Source organism: Erpetoichthys calabaricus, chromosome 8 (assembly GCF_900747795.2).
Source record: "Erpetoichthys calabaricus chromosome 8, fErpCal1.3, whole genome shotgun sequence".
NCBI classification, from domain to species: Eukaryota; Metazoa; Chordata; class Cladistia; order Polypteriformes; family Polypteridae; genus Erpetoichthys; species Erpetoichthys calabaricus.
The window spans coordinates 41,827-58,619 of record NC_041401.2 but is presented as its reverse complement, the minus strand read 5'-3'; the positions used below and the strand labels follow the sequence as shown (position 1 = coordinate 58,619).

The 16,793-nt window shown below is 39.9% G+C and overlaps 1 long non-coding RNA gene across 1 annotated transcript; it reads right to left on the bottom strand.

Annotated features, from left to right (window-relative positions):
* Positions 1 to 385: 385 nt before the first annotated feature.
* LOC114642014 (uncharacterized) lies at positions 386 to 891 on the bottom strand. The gene is made up of 2 exons (XR_003714428.2): positions 710 to 891; positions 386 to 615 (listed from the first exon to the last, which is right to left on the bottom strand). It is a non-coding gene; the product is annotated as an uncharacterized LOC114642014 (long non-coding RNA).
* Positions 892 to 16,793: the final 15,902 nt, after the last annotated feature.

The following is a 16,793-nucleotide window of genomic DNA, read 5'->3' as shown; positions in this document are numbered from 1 at the left end:
ACCACTACATTATTATTTCCAAAAGGAGACATTTTTACTAATTTTCATGTTTGTTCTGTGATGAAATATTTTTAAAAATTATTTTAAAAGAGCCTTTAGATAGCACTAAGTGGGCTTTAAAAATACTAACATAAGTAAGAAGAACTAATATCAATATTTCAAAATGAGCAGCAGACCCAAAAAAAGACTTGCAGTTAAATTGTTTATTTTCAAAAACTATCCACCATCAAAGGAAAACAGAAAAATCAAAGTATTATAAACTGAAATCAATAGAGTATTAATGCACAATAAAATACAAGTAACAATCAATGTAGCAACAGACAATAATTATACTGATTCATTAAATATGCAGTTTACTTTAAGTTTCATTTTATCCCGACATTCCTGAGTGAAAAGTTCCATATCATCCCTAAACTGAAAAATAAATACAAAGGGTTCTTTTGCCAAAATTAAATCTTCAGTTTCGACTACATCGATGATGTCCTGGAGAGCTCGGCTTTGGTCCTCCTCCTCCATCTCCAGAAAATGGGGCTCAGACACGGCACCTCTGAACAACCGTCTATGTTGGCGCAACCATTTTACTGCAGTGTGGAGGTCCTTTTTTATTAGTGGTTCCTTTAGATAAAAGACCACAAAGAGAATTAAACAAAACATGTATTTCTACATGCCCATTTAAATAATATTAGATATTAACTGTATACCTCCTCACCTTTAGTGAACGCCTTTGTCCTGTACGAAATATTCACACGTTAGCCACAGAGAAAGAGATAACTTCCAACAGCAAAGTTCTCCAATAGAATAAAGCACCAGCACCTCCTGATCAAGGGTAAATCACACTGCCATGCAGAGGGAAAAAAACAAAGAACATTAAAACCAGTAACAGATATTAACAAATAATCAGAGATATAAGAGAAAGCTTACAGCTGTGAAGTCAAAGGGCGCATTCAAGACAAGGTGCAGAGCATATTGTGGAGCACACAGAAGAATTATTTCAAATTAATATTTAATCTATTTGCATACAGTACAGTGCACACTCTACTTACTGCAATTTATTTATAGTGGTTCTAAAGTATTCCCAACCTAAAAAATAAGTTTCTTTGATTTTCTCACCATCAACATGAATACTCCACAATCCACTCACCCAACCAACTGCTGTGGAAGATTCCGAAATTGAAATGGATTCATATCACCTACTGCAAGTTACAAAGCAATGACCATTACTTGTAGTCCTCTCAATGACATCCCTATAAACTAACCTTGTTTTTAATTAGTATCCATGTGCCTGAAGATATTCGTTTTGTCTTGTTACTGTAACAAAAACAAATAAGTCTTTCACATACAAATGTAAATATCCAATATGTGCTGATAATTAGGTAGAGTAAGAAAATCTTGATGTAAGCAGAATACAAGCACAACTTCTTAAAGTAGGCATGTGTTGTTTATCAGTATTAGTGTGACTGCATTTTGCATGTGAATAACTTAAATATTTACAATACACACTTGAATTAATTTAAAAAAATTTGCAATGCTTAGAAACTTAAAACGTAATTAATATCAACCTCATTGTTTTAAATATTACATGTACACATAAATTGGTGATAAAAATTAGAGAACATTTATGAACACTTATTTTTTTCAAATATTGTTAATCTTAACTATACAAAATGATACAGGTGATCACCAGAACCTAATAATTCAATACGAAATACAAAATTTGCAGAAAGAAAATAAAAAGAAAGTAAAACAGGGGTGATATATACTGTGCATATTTCCTGGCTCTTGCTCTTGTAAGCTCTTCAGCCACTGTGTTTTGAATTAAATTAAGTCTGTTATCAGCCACAAAGCCTTACGGTGATCCATGTAGAAGTAATAAAAGCACAGATAAGTTATTTAGCATCATGGAATGCTAACATAATCTAAGTTTTGCAATATTTCTTAAGTAAAATGAAGGCTACTCTAGATACATATTTAGTACGTGTATCAAATGAAAGATCATAATTTTCACTGTAGATATACCCAAGTTTAGAATTAGTGTATCTTGAGTGATAGAGGCAGCTTTCGAACCAATGACTAGCACTTCTGTTTTGTTAGATTTCAACAAATGAAAATTTCAAGGAATCTACTTTCTACTAGGTAAACCTCTATTTTAGAACACTGAGATGGTTCATGTAGTTGATCAGATGAATATCATGGTCTATAGTATCAAATGTGGCACTTACTGTAGATGCTATACTATGGGCCTAAAAATGCAACCATGGTCAGTGGATTGCAAATCATTGAATACTTTGACTAATGCAGTACCTGGGTAAAAATGTTACAAGAGATTACTTTTATTTGCAAAAATATAGAGAACCGCTTACCTACACCTTTCTCTAAATTTTAGAAATACAAGAAAGATTAGAAAATTGGTCTATAATTTGATAGATCACAGTTAAAAAGATTTTTTTACCTTAAGAAGAGGTTATTAGCCAGTATAAATAATGTAGATACATATCCAAGATTTAAAAACTAATTTATAATACTTAAATGTGGCTTACCAGAGAGAAAGTAAAAGATCTTTCACAAATGTAGTAAAAAAAATGAAGGAAGATTTAGACTTGTTAACTAATGATAGATAGATAGATAGATAGATAGATAGATAGATAGATAGATAGATAGATAGATAGATAGATAGATAGATAGATAGATAGATAGATAGATAGATAGATAGATAGATAGATACTTTATTAATCCCAATGAACATTCAATTTGGGCAAAGGGTTTTAATTTCACAGCTTTCTTAAAAACAACATCATTTGACACTACTTCACTGGCTAAATAAGAAAACATAATTTATTATAAAGTGGTGTAGAATTTTGAAGCTTATCCCTAGATTACTTTCTCATTTAAAAACTTAATGTTCACTTCTTAACCAAACAGGAATATTTTTATTGTTTCATTTTCATTTAAAAAAGTCGCGCCCACCCCCCAAAAAAGAAAAGAATTAAAAGTTAAATAAACACTACGTTAACATTCGTTAGGAAATGAATGGATGGATGGCTGGATGAATACAATTTATAAAATATATAACACACAATAAAACGGAACTTAAAAGATCTTAATTTAAGTTAAATATCGTCTTAAAATACTGGGAATTTTCCGTTCATCAAGAACATAGACTGAACTTTGGGCAAAATGCATTTTTATCGTATTTTGCTGACAATGCAACATTAAGTGTCGATTTCCCCAGTTTTTATGAGGCAAACCACCGTAACCAGTGTTGCAGTCATTAACAATTAACTCGCCTGCCAAAGATTACATACATGTAAACGTAACGTTAACTTTTTAAACTGTTTTGAAAAACGTTTTGCAAAATGTACAGTTTTATAATTATAGTTAAGAATAACAGGAATAATAATAATAATAATAATAATAATAATAACAATCCCGTTATGTTTTCTGTCATATTTTGTTTGTGCTCGAAAATGCTGCGCTCGTGCTAAAAACCAAGACTTGTGTTCGATAAATGGAGGTGTTGTTTTCGGCTTACCTAGAAATGGTAACGTCACTTCCGGGTCTAAAACTGCGGGTCTACAACTGCGGGTCTGAAACTGCGGTGACGTATGGTGCTGTGGCTCTGCAAGTGGATGCTTCTCGCTGCTGCCACCGAGCCACGTGATCTGCTTGTCGTGCTGCGCTCTGAACATTTAAAAGCCTTCTGTCTCACTGCCTTGTCTCGCGAGACGTTACAGTATCTGCGAGAAAAATCACACCTCGGCTCCGTCCAAGCCTTCCTAGATTCGCTTTTTAAATAAAATAATAGAGAGATGAATACACCGACGAATTGCAGGGACATGCGGTCAGGGGAGGCACAGCATCAGCGGTCATCATGAAAAATAAAAAATAATAATAATGATAACATAAAATACATTTGTCTACTGGTGTGTGCTATAAATTTGTTTTCTGTATGATTACAATAACTTTGATCATTTTTATCGTGAAAATCGCTGAATTGGCGCATTTAATGTTGAAATGCACACGGGTTGATGGCTGCAAATTGGCGCCTGCCTGTCGCTGTCTCCCTGTGTGTCGCCAATATAAGGTCTGCAGACACGTTTATTATACACCTGACTTCCACAGTCTGGCTAATATCTTTAATGAATGTGTTTAACACATTTAGTCTTGCTGATCGGACATAAAACCGCCGTGAAAAGGCACGAGATGAAGCAGACAGTACCGTGCCACACCTAAGGGGGCGCATGTGAGCCCACCCGGTGCCGTTGCTGCCGTTCTTCTACACAGAGGCGCCAATAAGTTCGCGAGATCAGAAGTGCAGCGGCCGTTTATTTTTATTTGTTGTTCCGACTGACTGCCAAAATGGAAGATTAAGACTTTTAAAAGTAAAGGAAAATAAGGAGGACTTTTACAAGAAAGTGCAGAAGTATAGGCGCATGGACTTCATTTACAAATAAAAGTAAGACCGTAAAAGGTTTTCAATTTTATATAAAAAAAATGGGATCGGACTAAAAAAAAAAAACAATCCAATATTGAAAAACTAAAATAAATAAAATATTCCTTTGTTTTTCTTGTTATCCTTTTGTTGAACAATCTGCTTTAAAATTGATTAAAGTATCAGAATTGAAAGCTTTTATCCATCCATTATCCAACCCGCTATACAGGGTCACAAGGGTCTGCTGGAGCCAATCCCAGCCAACACACACAAGGCAGGAAACAAACCCTGGGCAGGTCGCCAGCCCACCGCAGGGTGCACACCCCCACACACGGGACAATTTAGGATCGCCAATGCACCTAACCTGCATAACTTTGGACTGTGGGAGGAAACCCACGCAGACACGGGGAGAACATGCAAACTCCACACAGGGAGGACTCAGGAGGCGAACCCAGGTCTTGTAACTGCGAGGCAGCAGCGCTACCACTGCGCTATAGTGCCACCCATTAAAAGATTTTAAAAACAACTAAATATTTAAATTAAGGTCAAAATTGAAATATGCTTTTTTGTACTCCTCTCTATTCATCCATCCGCTCCGCTGTATCCTAACTACAGGGTCATAGGGGTCTGCTGCAGCCAATCCCAGCCAGCACAGGGTGCAAGGAAGGAAACAAACCCCGGGCAGGGTGCCAGGGCACACACACACTCACGGGACAATTTAGGATCACCACTGCACGTCTTTGGACTGCGGGAGGAAACCCACGCAGACACGGGGAGAACATGCAAACTCCACGCAGGGAGGACCCAGGAAGTGAGCCCAGGTCTCCTAACTGCAAGGCAGCAGCGCTACCCACTGCAACACCGTGCTGCCCACCACTCTATCCTTTTGTTTGTATTGAATGAGTTTGAATTGTGGAATTGCAACAGCAAGTTTAGAACACATGGAGGGTGAGGAGCAAATGCGCTCTCTCTGCTCTCTGTCTCTCTGTCGCTGTTATAAATGTAACATTCTTTCTCAGTCAGATATGCGCCCTGGGCCGCACGGTGGCACAGTGGGTAGCGCTGCTGCCTCGCAGTTCGGAGACCTGGGGACATGGGTTCGCTTCCCGGGTCCTCCCTGCGTGGAGTTTGCATGTTCTCCCCGTGTCTGTGTGGGTTTCCTACGGGTGCTCAGGTTTCCTCTCACAGTCCAAAGACATGCTGGTTAGGTGGATTGGCGATTCTACATTGGCGCTAGTGTGTGCTTGGTGTGTGGGTGTGTCTGTGTGTGTCCTGTGGTGGGTTGGCACCCTGCCCAGGATTGGTTCCTGCCTTGTGCCCTGTGTTGGCTGGGATTGGCTCCAGCAGACCCCTGTGTTCGGATTCAGCGGGTTGGAAAATGGATGGATGGATGGATGGATGGATATGCGCCTTACCTGTGTGTGTAAAGAATGAGATATGAAACATAACCAGCAGTCAATGTGCAGGCTGGCTGCCACTCTTTGGGCTTCACAGATTTGTAAATCGGACCCTGAAGGTGTCAGTGCCGCACAGCCATGAACCTCAATGCACATCACTGATGAATTATAAACCCCCAGACTGCCTGAAAATATTTCGAAATGTAAGGGAGTCTTCTCGCAGTTTAGTTACTTGCTTGCAAATAATATTAACTTTTCCCGTAACGACAGTTACAGCTGAGAGGCGATTTTCAGAGCTGAAAATAATGAAGAATTATCTACGAGCCACCATATGACAAGAGAGATTGTCAGACATGGCATTACTCTCAATAGAAAACGAGTTATGTGAATCCATTGGATATGAAGATAGAATAAATGATTTTGTGAAAAAGAAAGCTTGAAAAATAAATTTCAAATAATGTTTAAAAACTCAATTTGTTGTTTGTAGTTTTGTAGTATCTTTTCTTGTATTTCTTGCATTGCAATTTTTTTGTAATAAATTAAAATAAAGTTTTTAATGAAATTTTAAGTGTGTTGTTTTCTTAAATCTGAGTTAATATAGCATGTACAATTAATTTTTTTCTTAATATTTTTAGTAAAATCTCCCTCAAGTCAAAAGTCAATTATTTTTAAATTAAATTAAGGGCCCCATATTAGGTCTTGCAGCGGCCCCCACACATGCTAACGGTGGTCCTGACTGCATTTTGCAATCACCATTGAGTCATTGGCCATTTACTTTTGAATTGTATCAGAGATAAAGGGGATTATCAGTTAAGGCCTTGAACAGGTCATATGGTGCTGTGTATATCTGACGCACAGCATTCTGGGCCAGCAGTCCTAACAGCACTTGCATTGTTTCACAAGATATCTGGACTCGAAGATTCCTTTGAATAAAGTGTGCTTTGTCCAGTGAACTCTCCAGCACACAATACTAGACTCAACAAAATTTTCAAAATCTGCATGGAAAAAGTCAAACAAGACATGAACAGATGGTCTACCCTCCATCTCACATTAGCAGGGAGAATCCCCAAATACATAAACAATCACTCTCTAAAAGATTAGATTCAATTGTGACCTCATCTATTTGAATTGGAAACATCCACACATCCAAAGGGCAACTCCACAGCGACACCGAGCAGAAGGGAGCACGGCACTGCTTAGCTTTCCGTTTTATTACTGAGCTGCAAAAATACAAACTACATGGACCTGGACATGAACACAAATTGATGAATATACACAAGCCTAGTGTGCAATACAAATAAACTCTGGCTGTACTTCTTTATATGCCCTGCTCTGTGCCCAGTAAACACAAATTATCATCGATATACTAATAATTCAAATGTCCGTCACTCACTTAGAATATTGAACCAATACAGTAAGCACTCCAAGACAGAGAAGCTCTAATCTGTCACACTTTTCCATGATGATCCTCTCTTTCTGCCCTCTCAAACCTATACAGTATTTAATGTCTGAACACAAACACTTTGAGGACTGTATAGAGATAATATCTCTGCATCTTATGAACAATCACATTTCAAATTTCACTTCCCAGCAATACAGTTTTTCTCATCAGAACTTTGCTAAATGGACCTGCCTGGTTGTCCTCACCTCCCAGCCATTTCTATTCCAGAGTCAATCCTGATCAGTCTGAAGACTCAGACAGCATCTCAATAAAATAGAAAAGCATCTTGACGTCTCCTCCTTTCAAAGATCCTACTTATGTACGTTTGCTAAAGGATCATTCATTTCCCACCTATGAAAAGGAGTGGAAGGCAGCCAGCCATGCCCAGAATACACGCTGGCCCCACTTGCACAAATCACTCAATCATTCAACTTCAAATCTTTTATCGAGCACATTTATCTCCTTTAAAATTGTCCAAAATGGATCCAGGCCAAGACTCGACCTGTGGACATTGTCCTTGAGCTCCAGTGTCACTGGGCCTGCACCAAAGTGACATCATTCTGGACCAAAACCTTGAAATACCATCAGACAGCCTCGGTGTCCCAGTCACTCCTAACTGGGGCTGAACGTCGACAAGGACAAACCAACTGTAGTCGCCTTTACTTCACTACTAGCATGTATGTAGACGTATCTCACTCAACTGGAAGAATCCCAGCCCAGCTCTTTGAAGTAACACATGTTCTGAAATATTTGAAATTTGGGAAAATCAAATTCCCACTTAGATGGTCCGTTCAAAACTTTGTAAAAATACGTCAGGATCTCATTAACGAGTCCAATCTTAGAATAACCTTTTAAATTGGCCAATAGGACATTCTCCTGTCTTTCTTTTTTATTTTCTTTTATAAAGATTTGCTCATGTTGTAGTCTCTCCTCTCTTTCTCTCGGGTGGGAGTTGAATTTTGCGTTGCTAACTTTGACATGATTGTATGAATGTTGTTTTCTTCAAATAATATCAATAAAATTCAATAAAAAAGAAGAGAGAAAGGAGAAAATAACAACAAGTGAGATGAATGAAAGTGAGCCTGCACTTCTGTGACACAGTGACACACACACACAGTCACACCAGGGGAGGACATGAAGTGTCAGAGATACTCATCAGGACCACCAAATCAATAAGAACACAAACTCACCTGTAAAACCTGCTCACCACTCAGAGTTCAGACGTCTGCACGAGGACCTGCACATGACAAGAGCAGAATGGGGAATGTGAAGATGGCATTTGGTGACATCAGTTCTATTCACTGAGCAGTCATTACTAGAACAGGGCTGTTCAGATGTAACACAAAACTGACAAGCAGCTAAAACACCAAACACTGAAGCCCACTAAAGTACCAGTCAGTGGTGCCCAGCATACCCACTGGTGTGTAACACACTGGGCTCACTGCAGGTGTTTAAAGACTTATGAAGACTTAGCAGCTCTCACTTTATGTCTCGGCTGTTCCTCTTCACCACAGATGGTCTTCAGGTCCTCTTTGTCAGAGAAGTCAGACGTGAGGTGTTAAGCTGGAGAGCCTACCAAGAATGAATAGAACACACTGTGCTGAGGGCCTTTAAAGGCTTTAGTTGTCTAGGGTTCTACAGGTCTTTATCTCTGTGACTTTGTGTCGAAGCAAAACCTCTTACAGAGTTTGCTCTCCAGACCAATCAGCTCTACACAGGGTTACAGCGGTCAACATTGGGTGTCTTTTCATGGGGGATGCCTTATAAGATCCCATCAGCTGTTTGGTGAGGTGGACTGTTGGTCGTCACTTTAAACATGTGTACATCAGGGGTGTCCAGCTTGTTTAATGTTTGCCAAAATACACTCTGATTAACCCCCAAAACATTTGGTTTAATGTTCTGTGGACTGATGTGTCAAAAATGGGACTTTATGGAAGACACGGGTCTGGTTCCTTCTGGAGTAAAGCTAACCCAGGTTTCCACAAAAAGAAAATCATGGTGGTAGTAGCGTGATGGTATGTGGTATGTGGATGCTTTGCTTTTTCAAGGCCTGAGTGACTTGCCAAAAGTGAGGGAAGCTTGAAATCAGCCATCTGACAGAAGGGACTGAAGGAGAATGTTTGGTCATCGGTCTGTGATCTGAAACTGAGTCAGTAGTTATATGCATGCACCTACTGTCACTTTGATTTATGACCTTTAAGCCCCACCCCTTTGGACGTTGGACCGGAAGTCCCGCCCTTCAGACGGTTAGACCGGAAGTCCCACCCCTTTCCTCTGATTGGTGGATTTGAAGGGCACGCCCCTTTCCTCTGATTGGTGGATTTGAAGGATGCGCCCCTTTACTCTGATTGGTGGATTTCATGGATGTGTCCCGCCCCTACACCTGTTTGCCCCGCCCCCCCCCACCCCCACCACCTGTTTAACCCCTCTTGATCCCGCCCCTTAACCAACTGATTGTTGGATTTGACGGTTGGGTACCCCTTCCTTGAACCCACCCCATCCACCTGTATGCCCCCGGAAACTGACAAGAGCAGCCCACCTTCTCCCAAAGACAAGTCCAGGCCTGTTGGTGGTTCACTGCTCTTGAAGACACATACACACGAGCGTTTCAAGGGGCAGAGCCGCCGGTCTCTACTGTTTTGGGTAAGATCTCCTGTATCTATGATTTAAAATATCTATCCTTTACATTAATACATGTAAGGCTTTTTTTTATTTGATCTAAGCATAGAGAAACCATTCACGCTGTTAGCAGGCACGAGTCTGGGTCTTGCCTGCTTCTGTGTGAGGTCGAAGCTCCAAGCAACTCCTATTTCGAGCTTGCCGGCTCTCTGTCTGTACAGAGACTGACTGAGCGCACTGTTAGATCCAAACTGACTGCCCCTGTGCCTAAATCATACCTCCTCCAATCCCAGGCGTTGGGGAGGTGCATTTTACAGCTCCTAGGCAACAGATTGCGTCCAAAGTGAAAATTGACCTTACCTTGCGGAATGCCGCTTGTAAAAGAAATGATGTTTTTGGACATTCCAAAGACACGGGGCAACAGGGTAACTGGGCATTACAAGCGTATCTGGTTAAAATGTTTGTCAAACATTTGCTATCATAAAGTAATTCCAAACCTCTGCCCAACCATCTGTTTTCTCCGGAAACTGTCAAGAACCAGTGATGGATGGGTGCCCCCTCCTTGAACCTCCGCCCAGGCCCTCCTGTATCTATCTATGACTTTAAAGATCTATCCTTTACTTTAACACATGTAAACCGTTTTTTATTTGATGTGTCAAACATAGAGAAATCTCCCAGACATTCTCTGCTTATTTGCATGTGTGACTTTTAATCTTGTGCAGCACATTGTATCCATTCACGAGTAATGACCGTCTTCTGAAATCTTTGCATCAGGCTGTGTCTCTTTCGGGCCTTAAATGATGCATAGAGAATAAATTGAGTAATGTTAACATTTCCATAAATAAACTACGGTAGGACAAATCGTCAGAACATCGGCTCTCTGTCTGTACAGAGACTCACTGAGCGCACCGTTGGATCAAACTGACAACCCCTGTGCGCACACGTGTGTCAACAGAGGTCAGTCAGCTCCCCCTCCCACCCTTCCCCCGGAACGGGAGTGCGCATTAAGTTTGCTCGCACGCTGCATCTCAGAGAACGAGTTAAGGGATTTAAAAATTACATTTTAAATAATAGGCAACAGCACCCTTTTAAATGGCGTATTAAAAAAAACAATCCTCGGTTGTATAAAAAGTATTTCTCACACATAGATTTTTTTTTAGACGTTTAGACGTTTAAATGTTAGAGCGCCTTCAAAGCGCAATCATTCTGGGAAAGGCGCTTTAAAAACACTCTGGCAAGCCAAGCTTTCCAGGGCTTAGCGGCCGCCTGGGTGGTGTGGGGTAGCGTTTTACAGCACCTAGGCATCAGGTTGTGTCCTGAACTTTAAACTCATCTCGGAGCGTCTGACGTGAAAATTGACCTTACCTTGCGGAATGCCGCTTGTAAAAGAAATGAGACATTAAGCGTGTCGGTTAAAATGATTGTAAATATTTGGTATCAGAAAGCACTTACAAATTCCGGTCAATCTTTGCCAAGCTAAGGGAATGTGGGAGGTGAGCGCTTTTACAGATCCTAGGTAACAGATTGTGTCCTGACCTTTTAACTCATCTCGGAGCGTCCGATGTGAAAAGCGGCCTTACCTTGCGGAATGCCGCTTGTAAAAGAAATGATGTTTTTGGACATTCCAAACAAACAGGGCAACAGGGTAACTGGGCATTACAAGCGTGTCCAGTTAAAATGTTTGTCAAATATCTGCTATTAGAAAGTTCTTGTCTATAAGCCGCGGCTTATCTAAGGAAAAAAGTTGTGAAAATGAAAAAATAGAATATCGGCTTATACATAAATCCAGTTTATACAGTAATCCCTCCTCCATCGCGGGGGTTGCGTTCCAGAGCCACCCGCGAAATAAGAAAATCCGCGAAGTAGAAACCATATGTTTATATGGTTATTTTTATATTGTCATGCTTGGGTCACAGATTTGCGCAGAAACACAGGAGGTTGTAGAGAGACAGGAACGTTATTCAAACACTGCAAACAAACATTTGTCTCTTTTTCAAAAGTTTAAACTGTGCTCCATGACAAGACAGAGATGACAGTTCTGTCTCACAATTAAAAGAATGCAAACATATCTTCCTCTTCAAAGGAGTGCGTGTCAGGAGCACAGAATGTCACATAGATAGAGAAAACAATCTCTAGCAAAAAAAGCAATGGTGCTGTTTGGCTTTTAAGTATGCGAAGCACCGCGGCACAAAGCTGTTGAAGGCGGCGGCTCACACCCCCTCCGTCAGGAGCGGGGGGGGAGAGAGAGAGAGACACAGAGTTTGTTTTTCAGTCAAAAATCAATACGTGCCCTTCGAGCTTTTAAGTATGCGAAGCACTGTGCAGCATGTCGTTTCAGGAATCAGCTTTACAAAAGATAGCAACGTGAAGATAATCTTTCAGCATTTTTAGACGAGCGTCCGTATCGTCTAGGTGTGCGAACAGCCCACCTGCTCACATCCCCTATGTCAGGATCAACAGATAGTCAGCACAAGAGAGAGAGAAAGAAAAGTAAGTTGGGTAGCTTCTCCGCCATCTGTCAATAGCGTCCCTTGTATGAAATCAACTGGGCAAACCAACTGAGGAAGCATGTACCAGAAATTAAAAGACCCATTGTCCGCAGAAATCCGCGAACCAGCAAAAAATCTGCGATATATATTTAAATATGCTTACATATAAAATCACAATTTAAATGACCGATACGCGCACGTGTTGACTCGGCGACGCCCAGAGCAGAAAGAACGCGCTCCGGCCGCTCCAACCGCGCCATGCTCCCCGCCAATATCTCACACTCTCTCCCCCCTTAAAGAAATTAAATGGGTGCGAGTGAGACCACTGACCTCCCTCCCTTCTATTAGTTATAGGTTATAGTACGTTCGGCTTATCCATGAGTCTGGCTTATCTATGATACGATTTTATTTTAAAAATTCGTATGATTTTTGGTCTCCAGCTTATACATGAGTCCGGCTTATAGACAAGAACCTAGGGTACAAAAATACCGCTCTTTTCTCAATAAAAAGAGTGGCTTTTACAATCAAGCACATATCTTAGCTCGCCCTGAGAACAGCAAGATGAATTTCAGCCATGACAGGGCGTTTTCACGACTTTATAAATGAAGTATTCTTCAAACGACTAGAACTAAATGAAAAATAATTGTCGTTTATACAGGATTCCCCGCAGAAAGCGGTCTGTCTCCGAATCACGGTAAGTCCTTTTCATGATTCTTATAAGCGTTAAATGAGCATATTTAAAAAACGGAATTTTGAATCCTTACATTTCTTCCTTAGAAATATACATTCAAGCCGGCTTGGAAAGTGGTATGGGCCTTTTTAAAAATGATAGATGTTTACAAAGTGCATGTGTAAGAGCGCACGTATTTGGTTATGATCAGTTTTTCACTCCGTCTGGTGAGATTATAAATGGGCATGTTTCTATCTGTCTGTAACGTTCACGAAATTATAAAGTTTGTTGTAAAAATATGAGAGTTTGAATCCTTTAATTTTTTATCTTTAGAGAATTATATCCCCGTAGAGTCTCCGATTTATTATACGGTTTCAGGTAAGACCCTTTTTAAAATGCTTTAGGCTGGCAACGTGTTTGAGTGCTTGTGCAGGAGCGTCAGAGCGTCAACGCACTCGTGCGTGCATGAGCTAGGGCACGAACTGGTTTCTGAAGCTTTCATTCATTGCGGTAAATGTATTTATTTTAATACCTTCCAGATTTCCAAAGTCCGGGTGACTTGTAAACGTATCCAGTGTATTTGAATAGGTTTAAGGGACTTATATCTTAAGAACTAGGCTGTCTGTTTTGATCATTTTTTATCCATCTTGGCGTAGGGATTGAGGTTTGTTATAGTGTTTCAGGTAGTTACAAAATAACCTATTTAGTTCGAGAGGCTGTCTAGCTAACGTAAAATAGAATTTTTTTTTATGGACAAGCATCTAGCGGAATAGAGTCTGCAGGTTGATAATGCATGAGCTGTGGGTGTGTGGATTGCTTGATTTAAAGAGAGCACGCCTGTTTTTTAATGAAGCGCCACAAACTTTGGAAGCTTAGGATTTTTTTTTGTTTTTGTTTTAGAATCTAGTCCTTTACAGAGTGAAGAAGTTTCTCAAAGGGCATCCTCTGGGTTGACCAATCACAGTAAGTGTCATTTCAGTTTATCGAAGAACTGTTGAAGGCATACATTGTGAAATGAGGCCTTTAACTAAAAAGTTCATACTTTTTATTTACAGGCCCCAGTCCCCCAGGTATTTTAACGCAAGTGCTGGACGGATCAGAAAATATAAACTTGTATCGTAACTGGCAGAATCTACAAACACCTCCACCCTCTGAGAGAGGCGTTCAGTATTTTCCGGCGCCCTCTGGGAGCGGCACCCTCTTTTTCTAACAGGTGGACCCCTTTGTTGGCGCCGCTTCACTCTGAACACGGATATCGGCTTAAAAACCGCTATTCCCTTCATCCTGACTACCAGCAGAGACATCGACAAAGACAGGAACAACTGACCGCACAACTTCACCAATTATTGGCAGACTTTGTAGAATTGGAGGCTCCTGTGTACAACTCTACACCCGAAATGTGTTTAGACTTGATGCATATGAATGCCTTTTACATCCATCTAACCCGTAAATAAAGGAGCCGTTTTATATTTATGAAAATAATACTCTTTGCAAAATATTATTATTCTGTGTTCATAATTGTATATCATATTCTGTGTTCATAATTGTTGCCTTTGATTAAATTTAGGTCATGCCTGAACAACAGCTCTAGCGGAAACTAGGTATGATGTGGTCATCCGGTCTCCAAGACAACTTTTCCTTTATTACATTTAAATTTCTTGTCTCTGAAAATTCACTCATAGGTCATACGCTTCTGCTCTTAGAGCCAGGAGACTATAGTGCTTGGCTCTTTTGCACAGCCGAAGTTCATTGAACTAATATCATGTTTTTAAAATCAGCACGCTTGTATACCTCACAAAATAGCAGAGCTAATCACTCTTTCTGCTTAAACACTAAAGCATTAGTGAACAAAATACATTTTCAGTAGCCAAGTAAAATGACCGGATGCTTTAACATGAAAATAAAGCATCTAAAAGCATCTTTGTAAAGGTCCAATTTTAAAACATTATAAGAAAAATCCTTGTTTCCAAAAGAGTTTTGCCCATTTTTCCAACAGGCTTCTTGACTGATCTTTGGAATCATCAGGGTCTTTCTGATCACATCCACCCAAACACGGCATATAACTTAATTTCTGTACTGTACTCATTTTAAATGATAATAGCCTGTATAAAGTCCCTAAGGGAACTGGAGACATCATATATCTTTTTTTGCAAGCTCAAGTAATTCAGAGTCTGCTCACAACACAAATGTACAGTTATTTTTTCTCAAATGGCCAAATCTTTGTCAGGCTAATCATGAAAAAATAAAAATCAGATTTTATTCTCATTAGAGTTTATTTCCATATTTTATTATACCTACTTAACTTTTATCGACATTTATCTTATCTCTATATTTATTTTTCTAGTATCAGAATGTAATTTAAGTTAATTTGTTTGGGTTCAATAGAGGAATTTTTCATTTTTTCACATCTTAGCACCCCCTAGGTGGGGTTCGCCCCAACAGTTTGAGAGCCATTGTTGTAGGGGTGTTTTGTAAAATACTCTGGGGCATTTCAAGTTAAATTAGATTCCCTCGGCATTCCATTTTTGTTGTAAATTGTATTTAGTCTCTCTTTCTGTCTTTATTTACTAAACATTTTATACGATGATTAGAAAACAGTTATCTTGTTCACGCTTTAATTAAATCAGCATTTTCATCGACAGGTTATAAACACTCGGGACCCAGGATGCTTTGTATAATACAAAGTTTTAGAAATTCTGTTAGCGCTTGGTAATAGCCTTCCATTTTACAACAGTTATGAGCCCCTGAAAAATAAGAATGGTTATACACTACTGGGCTGACTAGGCTTATTTTGGACGCGTTAGGCAAATCAGAAAGGAAAATGTTTTAGTGAATAGTTACATAATATCTATTACCAGTAACAGCGTACTGCACGATAACGTTGCAGTGAATACACTTGACTTGAGCATTCGTGGTATTCCTCCTCTTTATCTGGACGTGTAGCATTCGTTTGCTCAGAGGAAGATGGGCTTGCTGCTTCTGAGCAGCTTTTTTTTCCACCCTAGCGGGCCGCTGCTTCTCTGTTCTCTTTTATTTAATCTGCCTCAAGAATGATTAACGAGCCGCTCCCACACGCATGCGCAGCACAGCCGCCCTGCTGGGCGGGGCCGAGAGTTGATTCAACGATAAAATAAAAAGAGTAATAAAATCAACACCCGAAAGCGGATAGTAGCCGTCATGTAGTATATGTGTAACAAATTTCAACCAATAGGTGAAACGGTTTGCGAGCTACAGGTGATTTAAAACCCGGGCCAGACAAACGAACAGCCACGTTAGCTTATTATAGAAGAAGATATGTGTTAGCACAAGGAATACAAGTTTACTAAAACTGTGAGGTTTATTCTTTCTTTTAGGTAGTCCAAGTTACATAGGACATCTATCCTTGAAAACGGCTTTTCCCCTCTGTTTGTGAAAAAAACACCCTTTGTTTGAGTCGCATTCAGGATGAAGGGGATTCCAAGAGTCAAGAAGTGGCTGCATTCTTCTTGATTACGAGTCAAAGGCCCGGTGTTTTGTGCGGTGATCATGGTCAAGGGCAGAGTTAAGCTAAACATTATTCCAAAATGAAACATTGACTCGCCCATATCACAAATACTAAGTCGCAGAGGAAATTAAAAAAAAAAACATATTAAGAACGGATCAAACCCAAACTCACAGCACATTGCAACTGAACCTACGTGTTTTTGCATTATATTATTAGCTAAGCGGTCATCTATTTAGCCCGTTCCTCGGCGTTGGGCAAAACATC